General features: G+C 35.4%; 1 protein-coding gene across 3 annotated transcripts in view; it reads left to right on the top strand.

Annotated features, from left to right (window-relative positions):
* LOC101897363 (trichohyalin) overlaps nt 1-23,190 on the top strand; it is a 286,523-nt gene that overhangs the window by 59,588 nt on the left and 203,745 nt on the right. The gene's annotated exons all lie outside the window — the stretch shown is intronic.

Consider the following 23,190-nt stretch of genomic DNA (forward strand, 5'->3'; position numbering starts at 1 on the left):
CGCACTCAGCGAAAAGATTGTGGAGGTTGTATTAAAGCCTTGGGTACGCAAACATTTTGGCCGCAGACCTTGGACATTCCAACAGGACTCAGCAGCATCGCACTTAGCACGCGCCACCCAAGAGCGGTTTCAAAATGAGGTTCCTCGCTTCATTTCCAGCGCACTATGGCCACCAAAATCTCCGGATACCAATCCATTGGACTATTGTGTCTGGAGTATTTTTGAAAGCAAGGTTGGCATTAAAAAATACCAAAGTGTCGATCACCTCAAGCAAGTGCTTCGCCGGGAATGGGCCAAAATACCGCAGAGCAACATTCAGGCAGCGTGTGACGGTTTTATTGGCCATAATTCGTGCCAAAGGTGACCAATTTGAACAAATCTAAAATTATTCTAAAATTTGATGCTATTTCCACATTTTTTGCTTTCGTTCAATAAAATTTAAAAAAAAAATGTAAAAATTATGGCGTTTGTCTTTGTTGCATATTTTTTATCTCACCCTGTATATCCTCTCTAGCCAGACGTTTAAAGGACCTAATTCGTGCCAAAGGTGACCAATTCGAACAAATCTGAACTTAATTTAAAATTTGATGCTAATTCCAAAATGTTTGGCTTTCATTTAATAAAATTTAAAAAAATAAATGTAAAAATTATGTCGTTTGACTTTGTTGCAATTTTTTTATCTCACCCTGTATATCCTACATAATATCTCTAGCCATATGGTTGAGGGTATGAAAATCACGTAATTTTAGGAACTACATTTAAAATGTCAATACATTTAACTACATTTAATTTACCAATAATTAAAACGCCATTAAACACAAACGGCGCTGTTAATACATGTTATCAATATTGAGCTAATATTTTTTTATTAATTTGTTTATTCGTTTGTTTTTGTTTTCATTTCAGGTAAATGCATTTCGAATATTTTATGAGACGTGTCAAGTAAGTTGTCAATAATTACAATGTGACCTTAGAGAATATTTACTACAACCACCACTGCTACTACTGCCACTACTAATAATATTTATAATGATATGTATGTATGTACATACATATATGGAGACCATTAACAACGAGAACACTCGTTGTAAAAGGAACCGCCATTAGGCGACAAATCACCTTCAGTGACCTTTTCCATACAAATCATGGAATAATATTCGTTTGCGACGAAAATGACAATCAGTAAACATAGCAGTAGCAGCAACGGCAACAACACCAATAACACCAGTGTTGCCATTGTGAATTACGGCAAGTCAGACGAAGTTTGGTAGGCACGTGCCACCCTTAAAACTGGTACTGGTATTGACGACTACATACCCATATTAGTAGGCTTGAAATAATTTGTATCTGTATACCTTCTATATTACCAGAAGGTACCAAAGTAATGGGTAATTGCCATATTATATGAAATTTCCCGAAAAAGTTTAAAATTTCCATAATTACAACTCTCAAAAAACCCGAATTGATTTTTCGATGTTTTCCAAACTAGTCTAGTAAGAAGATAGGGAATGTCAACTGATCCCAACAGTTTGTAACATTTCCACAAACTGTCCAAACTATCCACAAAATCGAATTCTATAGAAAATTCAGGGGCCATTCGTTTTAATGTCAATATGGAAAATATTGACTTACCCTAAAAAAGGGGGCTTTCCTTAAAAAAGGGGTTCTAAAATTTGTAATTATGTTGCATACCTGAAATTAGGTCTGCTATTAAGATGACATATGTCTATGCACTCTTTCTGGTACCCTTAATAGAAAACGCGAGATTTTTTAGGAATTAGAGATTTTATACAATGCGAATAAGGGTATACAATTAGGACTTAATTTTTATACCCTCCACCATACATAGCATGGAGGGTATATTAAGTTCGTTATTCCGTTTGTAACTCATCGAAATAATAATTTGAGACATACCAAAGCATAGATATTTTTGATCAGCGTTTTTGTTGTTGTAAAATTCTAAGACGATTTTGTGATTCCTTTCCGTCTGGTGTAATCACGCTAGAGTCGAAACGAATAAGGATACGACGCTAAAATTTTGCACAGATCAGTCTTTTGTCTTCAGGTAGGTCAAGTTCGAAGATGGGCTTTATCGGTTCACGATGTGGCTGCAATCATCGAATATAAGGGGTGGGGGGGGGGGGGGGTTGTTACCGTTATAGAAGGGCTATACGACCCATATAACTGTACCCCCCGATATTCGGTATTTTGATGATTTTAGCCCAATTTTTCACTTAAATTGTCTGAAAATCCACAAAAGAAGTTCCTTCTTAGTACTCTGCTGTCTCTGTTGTCTAAATAGGTCCACGAAATCCCCCATATAAGGGTACATCCCTATATTCGGTATTCTTCGGTATTGTCTAAAAATCTAAAACTTTATGGCCTGGAAGAGAAATGTCAATATGAGTTCATATACAACGGTAGCCCCCGTAATTTTGACGACTTTAGAGGCATTTATTCACCGAAGTTGTTTCAAATTTCATATTTTCAGTTCGTAATGGGAGCCACAGTCTATGATAGAAATTGTCTATGAAGGTCAAGGTCTTCGTATAGGCCCCATATATCAGTACCTTCCTATATTCGTTATTTTGACGATTTTAGGTATAATATTCACCGAAATTGTTTGATATTTTGTATATGAAATTCCTAATAGGTATTATGCAGGTCCAGGTCTTCCTATAGCCCCGATAAAACGGTACCTCCCTATATTCGGTATTTTGATGATTTTAGCTACATTACTCACAGTTGCTTTTTTCAAGTTTCGTCTTTGAATATTGTAATGGCTTATGACAAAAGTTGCCTAGGCAGGTCCACGTCTTCGTATAGAACCCAATATAATGGCTATATTCGGTGTTTTAACATTTTAACAATTTTTTACGGATTTTATTTTATTATCTTTTTTTGAAATTTTTCAAGTTCTTTCCCAATGGTGGAAGCTATTTGAATAATCATACCAGAAGTAAAAATATATTTAAAAAATCGAACATTGGCTGAAGTTATACACCTGTCGGCAAAACCAACTGATTATTTTCTTATCTTGTTAACGCAAGTTTCTCGTCGGCTCAGGTGAGCTCAGCTGTACCAAGGATCTCTATATGATCTTCGGAGGTGCTAGGTAACTCAAAGAAGAGTTATTCAGTTGGAGATCGGATTTCAAAGTTTACGGTGTCTCGTAGGCAAGAGGGTGAACGACAATCGGGACTATGATGTCCCGATGTCGGGTTGTTCAAGACTGATACTCGGGCGGTGGATGTGAAGTGTTGAATTAGTCGAATTTTAAAAGGTGATGGGGTACTCGTGGGTGACCGTGAGGAAGTGAGGAATGTCCAGAAGGACTGGTTCTTCTATTTGTTCTTCATACCAGGCCTTGTATTAGTAGAAATATTATGATGTGCGCAATTTGAAGACAATAGGACTCTTATTTCACATTTTATAAAATTATTCTTAATTTAAACCCTTTATTTTCACACCCGACCTAGCACTGATGTAAATAATAAAATTTACAAAGTTCGAACACAATCGAATGATTTTTTTGTTCTGTGAGATTATTTTTTAATGTTATCCCTTTGTGGGGGAGGTGCTAGTAGGAGTGTCAGAAGGAGAGAAGGATACTGCTCATCTACGAAATTGATCTAAGATTGATAATAATATTACGCTGTACCACGCTTAGACCAATTCAGATGCTCCTTCGATGATGGATGGACACTATTACACCGACTTCAATTATCCTGAAATAGATTTCGTCCAAAGATACCTAAGGTATAAAACCCTTATTCCGATGAGACACTTTTTGGCCATATTAAATGATGGGCCATATGACTGAGAGTTTAAAAATAACAATTTTCGAAATCGAAATTCACAAAAAATTTAGGCCTTCTTAGATAAAACCAAATTTTGGAATTTTATGTGTAAATGGATATTGAATCCTTTATTCTGGTGCTTTTTTCAGCAAATTACTGAAAACGAAACCTTAGTTGAAGCCTTAGTAATGTGTGAAATTTAAGGATTCGGGATCAAAATGTGTTGAGAATTTAAGCTCCAAAAATATAGTTTTAAGTTACTTCAGTTTGCGTTTTAGTACAAAGTTCCCCCTATTAGCTCCCGCTTAAGTACCCTTAGTAACCCTCATGCAAAATTTGCAGATTCCAACTCTAGCCGTTTTCTCAAAACTTATGCGGGATTTAATATCGTTACTGCGCTTCTGAGCCATCGAAAATATCTCACATTTTTTCCTTCCACAAAAATGGCAACATTGTTTTTCTTTCGTTCAGAAACAATGATGATAATATTTTACTCGCACACACCTCTAATATTGACAAACCTATCATTTTGGTGGATGACAAATGTGTCTAGCTTAGTGTCACACAAGACCTCGTGTGGAGCAGTACAGAGTATAAGAATATGTTTGTACGTATGTAGCAAACATTGTATGAACCCACAGCTAGTACGTCATCGACCATTGCCAGCCAACGAGGGAAAATATTTTTATAACTTCAATTTATGTATGCGACACATACGATCCAACACATGGAGCTGTGTGCCTATGTGTGTGTGTGGGTTTGGAGCATATACATGGTTCAAATTGCAGTGCAATATTTTCCCCATTTTTTAAATATAAATCGAAAGCTATTTGTAACTCTTGATTGATTCACTAAAAATAGAAGAGAAAAAAACGAGAATATTTTTCTATTGGAGGGGAAATAGATGAATGGCTTAGCCATGTTGGGGAGTAATGATAAAACAAACACGGTTAAATTGCAGGATTTACAGAACATTTGTTGAAAAAAGGAAAAAAAAAATACTTTTAGGGTGCCTAGAGCTTCCCCTAAGTTCACACCTTTTCGAGACCCTATCATATTTCCCCCAACTTTTTATAAAACCAGGTGGGTGTAACCAAATTAGGGCATCCTTTTTATTAACTTAAAAAGACACACAATATCGGTTTTAAAAAAGGAAACAATAAATCCAATAAAACCTGCCACCTCAAAAAAAAAAAAAAACACCTCTCCCTTGGCACTTTGCAAAGCCTCTTATTCTTATTGGATGAAAACGAGAAATCCGTTTAAAATGTCGAAATTTGTCCAAGTCACCGACACACACACACATGTTCGGTCAATTAGCATATAGCCTTATACGAATGACATCATCACAAAATAAATACCCTTGGACTATGTATGCAATACACACATATATACAGACATACATATGTACATACATATGTGTGCGTCGATGTCACAGTAACAGCTGCAATTCTATGAAAACGCATCAACAAAAATAAATGGGTCAAAATTTAATCCTCCACAGAATCCTACAAATGCCATAAAAAATGTGTTTGGGTATATGTATTGACATATATGTGTGAGTGTTTTTCAGCTTTTGTTGCCATTTAAGAGCCTTTTTTATTTAAAAATTAAATTGTCAATCCCAAAAATAGGGAGGAGCTGGTGTTATGCCCATTTCATATCGTAAATGATTGCAGTTGGAATTTATTTTCGATTAAAGTTTGGGAAAAATAGCAAACCAAACCTTTCTCGTGAGAAAGTCAAACAAAAGAAGAGGCTTGTTTATGCACCCCAACACCAATGCTTAAAATGTTCAGAACATGTCTATCAAACTTTAGACCATTTCGCTCCTTTGTTCGATTTTTCGAACAGTAAAAACACCCTTTCACAAAAAAAAATATGAAAAGGGTAATATTTTAAACAAATTTTTGTGTAGGTAGTATAAGTTAATAAATCTAAGTTAATTTTTGACACCAGTGGGCCCTAATTACTCTAAAAAAAGTATTTTTTTTTTCAAAAACAAAAAAAAAAAAAAAAAAAAAAGCAATTAAATCTTAATGCGAAATGGGTTAAAGCTAAAAATGAACGGTTTATGGGGCTTACCACCACTTGGAATTTCCCCCTCCCGAACAATTTGCAACAATAATTGTTAGAACCGTTGACAACATATTGAAATACTTAAAAAAGCCTACTGTTTCCTATTATGAAACATGGAAACGTTTTCGAAACCAAAATACCAGGTCACAATTTTTGTATACCCTCCACCATACATAGTATGTAGGGTATATTAAGTTCGCCATTCCGTTTGTATCGATGAGTTACAATAATAATTTTAGACCCAACAAAGTACATATATGTGTGTGTAAACTTGGCTGTTCGGAATTTCGAACACTGGTTTCTAAAAAAACGAACGAACGAACTCTTTCGGAGTAAATTTTTTGACATTAGTGAAACCAAATTACCCCAAAAAAGTAATTTTTTTAAAAAAGGAAAAAAAAAGAAACATTTATGGGACTTGCTTACCACCATTACCATTTGGAATTTCCCCCTACCTGAAAAATATAACAGAAATAATTGTTAGAACCGTGGGCAACACGTAGAAATACTTAAAAATGGCCACTGTTTCTAAATGGGGCATATTCTGAAACATGGATCCATACCTCTGCGATATCAAAATATCGGGTTATTTTTTTTTTTTTTTTTTTGTTAAAGGTAGGTAAGACCCATTTTTTTGGGGCGAAACATAAAAATTGGACAAACTCTGAATCCGGTCTTTTGTATGAAAACTCTGAGTATGGGTGATATCACTCATACGCTAAGGAACCAGTGTACTGAGCTATGAACTAGACTGACAGAACTCTGGTTATGTTTACCAACTTTAGGAACGTTTTATTTTTCAAAATTTTACTTGGCCATTTTACCTTTAAAATCAGGAAGGAGTATCGGTTACATTATCGGGATATGATAAACGAATTTTTGTTAAAAGAAAATAAAATGAAGAGGTGAATATTGGCAGCATTGGGTTTCAACAGGACGGCGCTACCTGCCACACAGCCGATGCCGGAATCGAATATAAGATAAGCTATTAAAATAAGTTATTTAAATTTAAAACAAATTATTTGGCGGACCCTATATTATCGTTTGCTAGATCTGATCTATACCGGGAACTCTTCTCCGCTCATATGTAAAATATGGATAGCATTCTTCTTTTTTCAAATTTTGAACTCTTGTGTGGGAGTTGGTGAACCGATATCCTCAATTTGCTCATCTGACCTAAGACTGATCCAAATTCAAAGAAGTGCAAAGTTTGACCAGAATCAGATTTTTCCTCATGCTTTTTAAAAGAGATTTTTTTTTCTGTCTGAAATTTGTCTTTTTGTGGGAGAGGTACCAGAGAAAGTGGATCGATATACCTAGTTGGGACCAAATCGAATACTACCTGCAAGAATTATGGAGTACACAGACACACTAAGAGACGGACATGGCTAGATCAGTTCCAAATTTCACGAAATGGATTTCGTTCAAAGAGACCAAGGCCTTAAATCTTTATTTCGATGAGACACATTTCGGCCCTATAAAATAATATTCAATTCCTATGGGTACTAGTTAGGTCGGAACAGAACTTATATACGCTCTGCATGCATTTCATTATACGGAACTAATAGCAAAGGATATACATTATTTCAGGAAGCTACTGTCTAACAAATGAAAGTAGGAAAGTGGCTTTTCTTTAAATACCTAAAATCGGGTGGTTCTTTTCTAATGGCGTTATGACAAATCAAGGACCCAATTTGAATTAATCATATGGTTTGAAGATTTTGTCATGTACATTTAACTCCGGCTTAAATGGTCCATTCACTTTGTCCAATTTTGGTAAACGTCATTTATTGAATGGAAGCATCGGAAATAGCATCAAATTTTAGAATAAGTTTAGATTTGTTCGAATTGGTCACCTTTGGCACGAATTATGACCTTCAAACGGCCAATGAAAACGTCACACGCTGCCCGAGTGTTGCTCAGCGGTATTTTGCCCCATTCTTGGCGAAGCGCTTGCTTGAGGTGATCGACACTTTGATATTTTTTAGTGCCAACCTTTCCTTCCAAAATACTCCAGACAATAGTCCAACGGTTTGGTATCCGGACAGTTTGGTGGTCATTGTGCGCTGGAAATGAAGCGAGGATTCTCATTTTGTAACCATACTTGGGTGGCGCGTGCTGAGTCCTGTTGGAATGTCCAAGGTCTGCGGCCAAAATGTTTGCGTGCCCAAGGCTTTAATACACCCTCCAGAATAATATTCGGCATTTATTCTGATGCCACTATCGAAAGGATTAATACGAGCGGAGAGCGACCATCGGCTGTTATGGCGGCCCACACCATCACCATGGTCAGCGCTTGAGTTCTGGTCTGGTGGAAAACCGAAGGTGCACATTTTCAGCTGACCCCTTTGGCAAGTAAACACGATCGTTTTGTTTGTCTACAAACTGCTGGACAACGAATATTTTCTCATCGGAAACGGAGAAAACCAAATTCGGCAATTCACCACTTTCGGCCAAGCAAAGCCACTCTTTGTCTCTTTTGAGTCTATTTTCTTTTTGTTGCGGTTGAGTGTTATGGCACTTTTGGGCATTTCAATGGCTTTAATTCGGGCTCATTTTTTAATATTTGCCGAATGGAATATTGCGATATTTTCAGCTCACGAGCCATTTTTCGGCCAATGCGACGAGGGTTTAGATCAAGTCGCTTCTTTACTATCCACTATCCTTGACGTCGGGCTACGATACCAGTATCACAGAAATGAGCGATAGTACGAGGCATAAAAAAGATTTATTCACATTCAAATGCTGGAGTGCTCTAACGATAGCCACATGTGGTTTTCCAACCAAATATAACCCTTAACGCACTATCACGCTTGAATTCCATCACAAATAACTTTTTTTTTCTGGAAAATTCTTATCAAAATGCGCTTGTCAACAATATAATTTATTTATTTATTTATTTATTCATTTCATACCATAATACTAAAGCCTCCAAGGCCAATGAATAGTATTAATAACGTAATTATGCTCCAAGTAGAAAATAATAACTTAAAACTAATTTTAACTAAGTCAATATATTTGGCTCCCCAGCCATAACTACACAAAAATTAAAAAAAGAGATTAATATTAATAATAAATAAATAATAATAATAAATAATATAATAATAATAATAAAATAATAATAATAATAATAATAAATAAAAAATTAATATTAATAATAAAATAATGAGCTGTCACTGCAATAATTTTAAGAGCTGTCGGACGAGTGGCTTAGAAATTGGTTGCAGTTTTTTCATCCCACCCAGAATGCACAAGATCTAAGCAACTTTCTGTTTAAGCAAAGTTTCTGAAAATCGTAAACTTTAAACATTTTTATCAATATTTATACCCTACACCACAAGGTGGTCAGGGTATTATGTCTTTGTGCATTTGTTTGTAACAGGCAAAAGGAAACGAGATAGACCCATAGTTCCTTTTGATGATCTGCATAGAATCACATTCTGAGTCGATTTATGCATGTTCGTCCGTCCGTCCGTCTGTCCATGTATTTTTGTAAACAAAGTACAGGTCGCATTTATTGCCCTATCCAGATGAAATTTTGCACAAATCATTTGTTTGGCCCAAGGACGAACCCTATTGAAAATGGAGATAATCGGTCAAAACTTAGATATAGCTCCCATATATATCTTCGTCCGATTTGCCTTTTATTGTGTACCAAACGTGTAATATCTGCCCGAATAGTATGGAATTTTGCATATAGATTCAGATTAGGCATAAAACTAAGTATGCCAAATTTGATCGAAATCGGTTCAGATATAGCTATAGCTCCCATATATATTGTTCATCCGATTTGTTATTTTTGTCCTTCGCAGCCGTAATATGCACTCTTCAACAACAATATTTGGGGAAATATATCAAATACGGCTCAGAAATATCTTTGCCAAATTATATCGAGATCGTTTCAAATTTGGATATAGCTCCCATATATATTATTATCCGATTTTAAATTATTTGTGCACCAAATGGGCAACACATGTCCGAATTTATAAGATACCAATGCTTCGGCATATTTAGTCTTTTGACTTTTAAATTATAATTATAATCATAGCGTGTATGATTGAATTCTCCCATAAAAACATTTAATTGTTATGTGTAGCTCTAGTAAATTAGCAAAGTGGTGTAGGGTATCATAAAGTCGGCCCCGCCCGACTTTAAGACTTTCTTTACTGGTTTTAATATATTTTCAAACCTTAGATGACGTTACCGTATCCACTCAATTCATTCTTCTGTGAAACTTATGTTTGAATTCTAAAAATAAAAACAAAGCATTTTTAATATTTTTTTGTTTGTCTTTTTTTCATAATTCGTTAAATTGTCATTACATTTGAATTCAATGACCATTTGTAATGTGTTTACGGTCTTGCTGACAGTTACTCATTGAATTGTGTCACATTCATTTAATTGTTTTTTATTTTTTTTAAATTTTTTTCAAAATTGCATTGGACGGAGTATTTCTGAAATGCAGGTGCACACGGCACATGTGAACGAATAAATTATTGCTCAATAATTGAAAATATGTGAAAAAATGTTACGGAAAAAAATCGGAAAACATTTAAAAACGGAAATTAAAAATCCATCAGATAAATGGATTCAATTTTTAATAGCAGATTATACAATCCATATATTTATTTGTTTTATTTTATTTATTTAATTACTTTAAATATTATATGCCCCGGAAAACTTTCTCAATTTTTGTATTCATTTAGTTTTTTATTGAAAATTTCGATTCAAGGAATTTCCATAGATCCAAAAAAATATATACCACTTAAATATTATTCTGTGATTTTTTTGTCACAGAATTACAAAATAATTTATTTCCATTTCCCATTAATTTAAGCCAATTATTCAATTGATTTTTGCCATGCTGCCAGCTCTTTACTTATTTCGGCTTATTTCGTACAGAGGATGCTTAACATTTGCATAGGAAATTCGTAATATTAGCATAACAAATACAAATTGGGTTGTGAAAATCCCTATCAAATCGAATAAGACATTTCCAGCATCAATTCGAGTTTTTTTTTGTTTCTTTTCGGGGGCAAATACCAAACAGCGGAACGAAAAAGCCTGTCAAAAGCCAATAACATAAAAAAGACAGCAAAAAAACAAAGAAGCAGTGAAACGAACACAATTTTTAAATACATTTTCCTTTTTTCCCCAATAAAATGTAATGTGGGGGATTTCTAGGTATCTTCTCCCAGCGAGATTGAGATTCACGACACCCTGAGAGAAATAAAGGGATTTATATTGGATAAATGTGTATGGCTTTTTATGGGGGGACAAAGTACAAATCCTTTAAATTGCTCACATATGTCACCATTGAACAGGATTATTAAGATATAAGTTGGTTTTAAAGCAACAAAAATTATATATTTTTATACACTCCATCATAGTATGGAGGATATATTGAGTTTGTCATTCCGTTTGTAACACTTCGAAATGCAAATACATATTCTTGAGCAGCATAACATTCTATGTCGATTTTGCGATGTCCGTCCGTCTATCCATCTGTCCGCCTGTTTGTCTGTCCGTCCGTGGAAATCACTCTAGCTTCCGAACGAATTGAAGTAGATTGATAAAATGTTATATATATATATATATATATATATATATATATATATATATATATATATAAATAAATATATATATATATATATATATATATATATATATATATATATATATATATATATATATATTATGTCTGCATTACTTTTGGTATTGAAAATGGACCATGTAGGTCCACGTTTTGGTATAGCCCCATATAAGGGTACCTCCCGATATTCGGAATTTTCATGATTTTAGCGACATTATTCACCAGAATTGTTTCAAATTTGGTATTTGAAGTTCGTAATGGATACTACAGCCTCTGACAGAAAATTGTATATGCAGGTCCACGTCTTCGTATAGCCCCCATATAAGGGTACCTCCCGATATTCTACATTCTTGATGATTTTAGCGACATTATTCACCGGAATTGTTTCAAATTTGATATTTGAAGTTCGCAATGAATACTACAGCCTGAGACAGAAAATTGTCTGTACAGGTTCACGTCTTCGTATAGCCCCCATATAAGGGTTCCTCCCATTATGCCGTATTTTGATGATTTTAGCGACATTATTCACCGATTTTTTCAAGTTTCGCATTTGAGTATTGTAATGGCTTATAACGACAGTTGCCTATGCAGGTCCACGTCGTCGCACTTTTAACGGTTTTTATTTTTTGAAAATTGCTAAATTCGTTCCAAATGATGGAGGGTATTCAAGGTTCGGCCTGGCCGAACTTTTACTCGTTTTAACTTTAATACTTCTGTTTAAAGAAGACCTCTCCTGGACCCTGGCCTGTTAAAAGCCTGTCGACCTCTGTGGGTGCCTTGAAAAAAAATCTTGAAAGTTCCACCATTCATAAAATACTAGTAAAACAGTTTCTAGTCATAGAAGACCTTTGAAATGCTTTGTTTGTATACCCTCCACCATACATAGTATGGAGGGGATATTAAGTTCGTCATTCCGTTTGTAACTCAACGTTTGTTGTAATCACGCTAGAGTCAAAACGAATAAAGATATGAAGCTAAAATTTTGCACCGATCTGTCTTTTGTCTGCAGTTCAAGTTCGAAAATGCGCTACATCGGTCCACGATATCGTATAGCCACCATACCATGTCCTCAGTCCCTATATAAAAGTTTTCGTTTGACCGGTATTTTTCGAAATTTTTTGAAAGCTCCTTTCAAACTCTAGGATGGCTGTTCATCCATGAGAACTTTTCTGGGTCTTTCGTGTTATAATATCGTGATCTGCTGTGAGAATCTGTTGATCTGCTATGACAATCTCACCTAATTTTCTATAAGTAAATCTACTGATCATCTTTAAGAAGGAATCTTGATTTTCTATCAGAAGTTGTCTTTCTCCTATGAGTTGTTTGATTGACGGTCTCTGTGACGATCTACTGATCTTCTATAAGAAGAGTTCTTCATCTGAGAAAATGAGGAAATCTAATATTTTATGAAAGGCTCGGCTTATGTTCTCCGTAAAAATCTCAAAATTTTGTTTTAAAATACCTCCCGATTTTTATCAAAAACCCCTAATCCTCTTCCCTTGATTTTTATACCTCAATTTTAAGATTTCCTGATATTTTATAAGAAGTTCTACTGATATAAAAAAAATCTTCTTTGAGAAGTTCTCCTCATATTATTACAATATCTATGAGAAGATCCTTTTAACTTCTATGACTAGGACTAATTCTCCTTCTTAAATTGTTTATACATCCATCAGTATGTTCTAATATTTCATGGGAAATTCTATAGATATGGGAAGATCTTCTGATATCCATTTAAGAAGTTCTACTAATTTTCTATGAAAAGATCAATTGGACGATCTCTTTATCTTCTATGAGTAGATCGTCTGATCTCCTATTAGAAGTTAGATTCATACTCTCTGCGAAAATCTAATGATATTTCATGAAAACACTTCACTATATTCTGCAACTAGATCTCCGAATTTTCCTTCCTTTTTTTATACCTCTATATTCTGATATATCATGAGAAATTCTACTAATACGGGAAGATCTTCTGATATTCATTTTAGAAGTGAAAGGGGAAGATCTCTTTTTCTTCTGTGAGTAAATCTTCTATGAGAAGTTTGATTGACCTTCTCTGTGAAGATCACCTGTGTTATGAAAATATTTCCTCATCTTCTATAACAAGGTCTATAAATCCTTCTCCTTTGATATTTTACACGATCTTATCCCCTATGAGAAGATGTTCATATATTTTATGAGGAGCTCTAATGGTTTTTCTCCGAGAAAATCTACTAATCTTCTCGGAGAAGTTATATAGATTTTTTTAATAAACTCTTAACTTATTTCAGAAGATTTATCTAATTTTTTATTGGAAGTTCCACCATCAGCAAAATTTTTGTACTTTTATGAGAACTTCTACAAAATGTTCAAATGTTCCCGTTTTTTCTTGGAAACATATTCTGTGAGAAGTGCTTCTGACATACAAAAATGTCACTTGATCTCCTTAACATTTGTGAGAAAACATTCCATCTGGTTTTCCTTGAGAGGATATCATGGAAAAATGTCTTCTCTCTACTACGAGATGATCTCGTGATCTTCTATGGGAAGATCTGCTGATTTCCAACGACAGTTAAAGTAATCTTTTCAGAGAATATCTATGATAGGTAAAAAGTCTCATATAAACAGAAGATATCGTATCTCTATAGTTAAGAGGTATTTTATAATTCTTCCATGGGATATTATATTCCCATGAGAGGACTCCTAACCATGGAAGTAGAGAGCAGGCTCTTCTGTGTAAAGAAAATCAGTGAATGATCCTATATCTGTAGAAAATAAGAAATTTTGCCCAGAGAAGTCCAGGAAGGGTCTTCTATCCAATGAAGACGTTGAAGAACTATTGGAAGTCGCACCAAAACAATTTGTCTGTGCAAAGAAGACATGTAACAGGACATGTAACTGGTCTCCCATCTTTGGAAATCTTTCAAGTTCTTCTGCCTGTATATAGTCTTTAAAGAGTCTAATAGACCCGTGAAATTTTTAGTATTTAAAAAAATGGGTGTGAGGTCTTCTAGTTCTGCTAATGGTCTTCTATCCATTGAAAAACTCTGAATGGTATAGAAGTGTGATAATATATCTGTATATAAAAGTATATGTATATAGGAAATGTATTGTACCCATAGAAGACCGATGTATACTTTTTTATCCCGAGAGATTTTTTTCCTGGAATAGATTTAGCCTTCAAAGTAAAATTTTCGATCTTTTGATTTATGTGATTTTAGAATTTTCGACTTTGATTCGAATCATTCGAAAATTGACTTACATACCCCTATTGAACACATCCATACCTTAATTAGCTTAAATCCTGATCGAAATTACCATATGTATGTCAATATCATTATTTATTGGTTGTATCGATTTCAAACATTTACAAAATGTTGGCCTACATTTGTGACCAACGAATGCACACATACAAACATTCATTCATTCGATAAACAAAAAATAATTTAATTACACATTTCATTTTGTTATTTATCTAATAATGGACAAATGGCCAATTTGGTTTGCGGTGATGGTGGTGCTGGTGCCGGAGAAGATCCTCCATCCGTCCATTCATTACAGAAAAACCAAACATGGCAAATTGCGACCTTGTTTGTCAATTTTTAAATTTATTATCAACTATTTGCGAACGAACGATTTTCCATGGAATTGTCAATATTTAATGAAAATACCATTCAATGACTTTATGTTTGTTAATAAACAAATATTTAATAAATGTGTCAAAAAAAAAGATGGAAAACAAACTTGTTTAATTTCACAGTTGACAAACTACGGGCAGTGGGATATTGAAAATAGGGAAAAATGGTCATATTGAAAATATTTTTTAAAATATGTACAAATATGTAAATACACATGTAAATTTACATATGTAAAAGAAGGGGAATATAAAAAATTAAATATTTAAAAAATTGTAATTCATTATGGTTTTTTGCAAATAATTTTCTCAAAAAATATTTTAAATTTTTGGAGGAAAATCGCGACCCTAACCCTCATCAAAAAATGCGTACACTTTTTTTTAACTACAATAAATTTTATAGAAATCTCCAATTATGGTCACCTACGGGTAGATTTCAATAAAGTTTCTTATTATAGTGCTAAGGGTATTATGTCTTTGTGCATTTCTTTGTGCATGGAAAAGGAAGCGAGATAGATCCATACTTACTTTTGAGGATCTTCATAGAATCACTTTCTGAGAAGATTTATTCGTCAGTCCGTCGGTCCATCTGTCCATATATTTTTGTGAACAAAATGCAGGTTACATTTATTATCCGATTGGGGTGAAATTTTCCAAACAATATTGGCTTGGCCTAAGGATGAACCCTATAGAAATTCGTGAGAATCGGTTCAGGTTTAGACATAGCTCACATATATATCTTCAACTGATTTCGGGTTAATAATGGAACAAATAGCCAATAAAAGTTCAAATAACCTGACGGAATTCAGTCTAGAAGCAAGTACATCAATTTTGGTTGAGATATAGCTATAGTTCCCATATATATGTTTCAACCGATTTGGGGTTTTAAGTCCCTCACATGGGTAATATGGACACCACAACCATTATTTTCGGTACCAAATATCAGATGCAGCTCAGAAATAATTACCTAAAATTTTATCACGATCAATTCAAATTTGGATATAGTTCTCATATATATCTTCAACCGATTTCAGGTTTATTGTGCACAATTGCGCCAATATCCATCCAAATGACCTGAGTCTTAGCACACCCGGCCGAATTCAGTCAGGAAGCTAGTATTTCAAATTTGGTGGAAATCGGTTAAGATATAGCCTCCCATATATCATCCGATTCGGGGTTTTAAGTCCCTCAAATGCGTAATACGCATTCTACAACAATGACCTCTGGTACTAGATATCAGATACAGCTCAGAAATAAGTCCCTAAAATGTTGTCAAGATTGGTTCAGATTTCGATATAGCTCCCATACACATATTTATCCGATTTCAGGTTTATTGTGCACCAAATGGCTAATATCAGCCCAAATGGACTGAATTTTGGCACTTTCGACGAAATTTAGTCCAGAATCAAGTACATAAAAATTTGATGAAAATCGTTTCAGATATAGCTGTAGATCCCATATATACAGGGTGAGATAAAAAACTTCAACAAAACGCCATAATTTTCATCATTTTTAATTTTTTGAATGAAAGCAAAAAATCTCGGAAATAGCATCAAATTTCAAAATAAGTTTAGATTTGATCGAATTGGTCAACTTTGGCACGAATTATGGCCTTCAAACGGGCAATGAAAACGTCACACGCTGCTTGAATGCTGCTCTGCGGTATTTTGGCCCATTCCCCCGAGGGATCGGTATCCGGGAGATTTCGGTGGCCTTTGTGCGCGAGGAATCTCATTTTGAAGGAACATCATTTTGTAACCATTCTTAGGTGGCGCGAGCTAAGTGCGATGGTGCTGAGTCCTGTTGGAATGTCCAAGGTCTGTTTGCATGCCCAAGGCTTTAATACACCCTCCAGAATATTTTCGCGATAATATTCGGCATTTATTCTGATGCCACGGTCGATTAATACGAGCGGAGAGCTACCATCGGCTGTTATGGCGGCCCACACCGTCACCATAGCCGGCGCTTGAGTTCCGGTGGCCAACCGAAGGTGCACCTTTTCTTTGGAAAGTAAACACGATCATTTTGTTTGTTTACAAACTGCTGGACAACGAATGTTTTCTCATCGGAAACGGAGGAAAACAAATTAGGGAGTTCACCACTTTCGGTTAAGCGAAGCAACTCTTTAGCTCTTTTGAGTCTATTTTCTTTCTTTTGCGGTGTAAGTTCTTGCCCATTTTGCCATTAACCCCGAGCTCATTTTTCAATATTTTTTGAATGGAAAATTACGATATGTTCAGTTTACGAGCCATTTTTCGGCCACTGTGACGCGGGTTTCAATCAAGTCGCCTCTTTATTTCTCGAACCATTTCTGCTGATGTTGCTGTTTTCTTCTGTCCACTTTCTTGACGTCGGGCTACGCGACCAGTATCACGGTAAGAAGCGATGGTACAAGGCACAAAAGATTTATTTACATTTAAATGTTGGAGTTCTCTAACGATAGCCACTTGTGCTTTTCCAGCCAAATCGAAAGAAATCACACTATCACGCTTGAATTGCATCACGAATAACTTTTTTTCTGGAAAATTATCACCAAAATGCTTTTGTGCGCTTGTAAACAATATAATGAGCTTTCACTGAAATAATTTTAACAGCTATCGGACGAGTGGCTTAGAAATGAAGTTAGTTGCAGTTATTTCATCTCATCCTTTATATATTTCCTCCGATTTAATATCCATTCTGCAACAATGATATCTGGTACCAGACATTAGATACAACTCAGAAATAAGTGTATACATTTTTGCCAAGAGCGGTTCAGATTTGGATATAACTCTCATATATATATATATTTATCCGAAATCAGGTTTGTTATGGGCCAAAAGGCTAATATCAGCTCAAATTAACTGAACTTTAGCAAATCCAACCGAATTCAGTCTAGAAGCAAGTACATCAAATTTGGTGAATAAAGATAAAGATAAAGTTTTAGCTCGCATAAATATGTTTCATCCGATTTGGGGTTTTAAGTTCCTCACATTCGTAATATGCACTCCTCAAGAATGATATTTGGTAGCAGATAACTCATGGAGCTCAAAAATACATCTGTCAAATTTTAACGATATCGGATTAGATTTGGATATAGCTCTCATGTATATCTTTATCCGATATCAGATTTATTATGGACAAATGGCTAATATCCGAATTTGAAGATTTTGATATAATTCCCAAATTGTGAATATTTTATAGCCATGATACGCATTCTTATAAGGTCTATAGTTGTTATGATTTACTTTACATAAATTCCCAAAGTAACCTTTTTTTTGTTACGATAGCTCTATTAAATACGCATAGTGGTGTAGGGTATCATATGGCCGGCCCTGCCCGACTTTTTACCTTCCCTTACTGTTTTTTTTTTTTTTTTTGATATTTAAAAGTTACATTTAATTTGCGAACTGATGTTATGGGATTTCCAACATTACCAATAATCCAAAACCCATTTCAGGGGAAATAAACATGCCCCAGCACTTGTTGCATTTATTCCGATAACTTCCCTTGATAGCGATGTAATTCAACAATGTTATAGGAAAAACATTTACAGCTCTTAATACATCCATATTTATGCGCCATTGAGAATTCTCTGTAAAAACAAAACATGAAAATTCATCCCGGATATGTCAATAATATTCCAAACATATTCAATATTTTCGAGTTCACTGTTCATTTGACGGGCTGAAAATAGCAAAAATAATAATAAACATGCAGGACGGACATTGGGGCTCATTGTGGCATTGCCTGTATCAAATGTAAAATAAAATAATATTTATGTTTCAAATAGGCGCCATATTGCCCTCGGAGGAGATGCCAACAACAATGATGGCAACAATAATATATATTTTTTTTTGTTTTTGGTGGCGGAGAATTATTAACCGAAATCCATGCAAATCGAAAAAATTAAAAATGTTTATATAATCTGGTTCATTGTTGTCGTTCGACGTGCATAAATTTCCCGGCCTTAATACAGGGACAAACAAATCTGCCATAATCATCATCCACATCCACATCCACATCATCATCATGATAATCAGAAATGCATACAACGGCAAATAGTTGAATGGGTGGACAGACAGCCCGATCGACAGACAATCGGATAAATGCCACATTGGCCAAACAAATGTTGTTGGTTGTTTTCTCCTCTTTTTTGGAGGGGAGAGGTTGGAGATTGGGCGGTCATCCGCAAATATAATGCCCCTCAATTATGCAGCGAAATTGACAATTTTCAAATTGCCATGGGCTAGCCTGGCCATTGGATATGATTGACATTTTCAGTTGAATTGTTCATATCAGTTTTTGAAAATGGGACCGTATTTAAATTAACAGCTTATGTGCGCTTTAATGTCAGAGAGGTTGGCTATTTATAGCATGAATTTAAGGAGAATATTAAACATTGGAAAAATAGAAGAAAAATAATTCCAACCCAAGCTATTTTTATGGTTTAAATGATAAAAAACACACACACAAATTATTTGTTTTTTTTTCCGAAAATTATTAGCTCCTACCTTAAATTAGAGGAAATGTTTTGCAAAAATTTTCAGCTGATGCGGTCAAAATTGTCTCATTGTGGGTCCAAAAGTCTTTAACAGTTTTATACCCTACACTACATATTGGCAAGGGTGTTATGTCTTTGTGTATTTGTTTGTAAAATGGAGTAGGAAGCGAGGTAGACCCATAGTTTCTTTTGCGGATCTTTATAGAATCACTTTCTGAGCCTATTTATGCATGTCAGTCGTCCGTCCATCCGTCTGTCCATGTATTGTTGTGAATAAAATCCAGGTAGCATTTATTATCCAATTGAGATTAAATTTTCCAAACAATATTTGTTTGACCCAGGGACGAACCCTATTGAAATTGGTGAGAATCGGTTCAAATATAGATAAAGCTCCCATATATATCTTCAACCGATTTCGGGTAAATTGTGCACCAAGTGGCCAATATCAGTCCAAATGACCTGAATTTTAGCATATCCGACCGAATTCAGTCTAGAAGCAAGTACTTCAATTTTTAGTGAAAATCAGTCCATATATGGCTATAGCTCCCATATATGTATGTTTCATCCGATTTACGTCCCTCACATTCGTAATACGCACTCGAAAATAGGCGCCTAAAATGTTGTCAAGAAAAATCGGTCTAGATATAGTTATAGCTCCCACACATATATATTTTATTCGATTTGGGGTTTTAAGTCCCTCACAAACGTAATAAGCACTTCACAACAATAATCTGTGGTACCAGCTATCAGATACAGCTTAGAAAAAAATGTTTAACATTTTATGGAGATCGTTTTAGATTTGGATATGGCTCCCATTCATATCATTATGAGATATCAGGTTTATTTTGCACCAAATGGCTAATATCAGCCCGAATGGACTAAATTTTGGCACTTCCAACGGAATTCAGTCTATCAACCAGTACATAAAATTTCGTGAAAATCGGTTCAGATATAGCTATAGCTCCCGCACATAAATTTTTTATCTGATTTGTGGTTTCCCATGCGTAATATGCACTCCACAAGAATAATATTTGATACAAGATATCAGATACGGCGCAGAAATACATCTGTCCAATTTTACCGAAATCAGATCAGATTTGAATAGGGCTCCCCTACACATCTTTATCCGATTTCAAGTTTATTGTGCACCAAAATGGCTTATATCAGCCCAAATGAACTAAATGTTTGTACTTCTGACGGAATTCAGTCTAAAAGCAACTACATCAAATTTGGTGAAAATCGGTTCAGATAAAGCTACAGGGTGAGATAAAAAACTGCAACAAAGTCAAACGCCATATTTTTTACATTTTTTTAATTTTATTGAATGAAAGGAATAAGCATCAAATTTTAGAATAAGTTTAGATTTGTTCGAATTGGTCATTTTTGGCACGAATTATGGCCTTAAAACGGCCAATGAAACCGTCACACGCTGTCCAAATGTTGCTATGCGGTATTTTGGCCCATTCCCGGCGAAGCGCTTTCTTGAGGTGATCGACATTTTGGTATTTTTTTTAGCGCCAACCTTGCTTTCCAAAATACTCCAGACACAATAGTCCAACGAATTGCTATCTGGAGATTTTGGTGGCCATTGTGCGCTGGAAATGAAGCGAGGAACCTCATTTCGTTACCATTCTTGGGTGGCGCGTGCTGAGTGCAATGGTGCTGAGTCCTGTTGGAATTTCTAAGGTCTGCGGCCAAAATGTTTGCGAGCCCAAGACTTTAATGCAACCTCCAGAATATTTTCACGATAATAATCGGCATTTATTCTGATGCCACGGTCGATTAATACAAGCGGAGAGCGACCATCAGCTGCTATGGCAGCCCACACCATCACCATGGTCGGCGCTTGAATTCTGGTAGCCAACCGAAGGTGCACATTTCGGCCACTGCGACGCGGGTTTCAATCAAGTCGCTTCTTTACTTTTCGAACCATTTCAGCTGATCTTGCGGTTTTCTTTCGTCCATTTCCTTGACGTCGGGCTACGCTACCAGTATCACGGAAACGATCGATGGTACGAGACACAGAAGATTTATTCACATTTAAATGCTCATTGTTCCTCGCTTCATTTCCACTGCACAATGGCCACCAAAATCTCCGGAAACCAATCCGTTGGACTATTGTGTGTACAGATCTTGTGTTAACAAAAATGTTTGCATGTGTTTCAAATCTGAAGAGATTTGAAAGCTTATTTCGCTTTCTTCCTTAGCGTTTCGTTTTTCAAAATATTGAACGATATGTGGGGGAGGTACCGGAAGGAATGGGCCGATCTCTACCTTCCTTATAACAGATCCTGTGTTGATAGAAATACTCAGAGTTGCAAAGCTAAGCGGAATCGGATGTTAATTTCGCTATTTATGAGCTTAATGGATATTCAAAATTTCAATCTTTTGTGGGGGAGGTACTAGTAGGAGTGGACCGATATATTCCATCTTAACACCAGATCTTGGGTTTATAAAAATATTGGGATGTGTGTAATTTAAAGATAATCGGATACTTACATCACATTTTATAAGAATTATAAATATTCCAAATTTAACCCTTTGTGGCTGGTGGAGTGGACACTGTTTGGATTATCCTTTCTCTTTCTGTGCAAAAAATATATTTTTTGCAAATTTCGATCATTTCTGCAGGAGGCACCAGAAGGCGTGGACAGATACTGTTCATCTTAACACCAGATCTTGGTTTTATGAAAATATTGGGATGTGTTAAAACATGAAGTTAATCGGACTTTTACTTTACATTTTATAAGAGTTGTAATTATTCAAAATTTTGACCCTTTGTGGGGGAGGTACTTGATTTAGTGGTCCGATATTGTCCATTTTCGGCTCTGACCTAGCACTGATGCAAATTTTAGGATATGAAAAGTTGGAGCAAAATCGGATTATTGCTTCTCTTTATGTGCAGAAAATATATTTTTTGAAAATTTCGACCTTTTGTGGGGGATGTACAGGGTTGTCCATATTCGACGGACCCATCTGGCAACGCCATAACTTTTGACAGACATACAGCAGATTTTTACCATGAACTAATACACGCCACGCGAGCGCTCTGAAATAGTTGAAAGTTACATTCAACAGAGGAAGTCAATTGTGAAAAAAAATGTGAGAAGTGCGCCTTCTAAGAACACCATAAGGCGTTTATACGAAAAATGTTCGACTGGTAAGGCTCTTTCTAATCCGAAGAGACCATATAAAAGTCGACCAAGGCGATCGGCCGAGAATATCGCTGCCGTACGAGCCAGTGTTGAGAGGTCCCCAAGAACATCCCAAAAACGCCGTTCTCAGCAGTTGGGAATGGCTCGGTCCACTTTACAACGGATTATTCGCATTGATTTGAATTTGTTCACGTACAAAATTCAATTCACGCAAAGAATGTTGCCTGCGGACAAGCCTCGTCGATTGGAATGGGCCCAAAGGTCCGTCGAATATGGGCAACCCTAACTTCGGTCCACTACATCTGTTATCTCACGCATATTTCCTCATTTTCCAAAAATTTGCACATATCTCATATAAAGTTAGGAAGTAGGCCAAGTATGGATTATAATACTTATATCAGACTTAGGTCATATACGAATTGAGCAATAATGGCCAACTGCTTCGGAACCTCCCCCATAAAGGTTCA

The sequence above is a fragment of the Musca domestica genome, unplaced genomic scaffold (assembly GCF_030504385.1).
Source record: "Musca domestica strain aabys unplaced genomic scaffold, Musca_domestica.polishedcontigs.V.1.1 74, whole genome shotgun sequence".
Lineage (NCBI taxonomy): Eukaryota > Metazoa > Arthropoda > Insecta > Diptera > Muscidae > Musca > Musca domestica.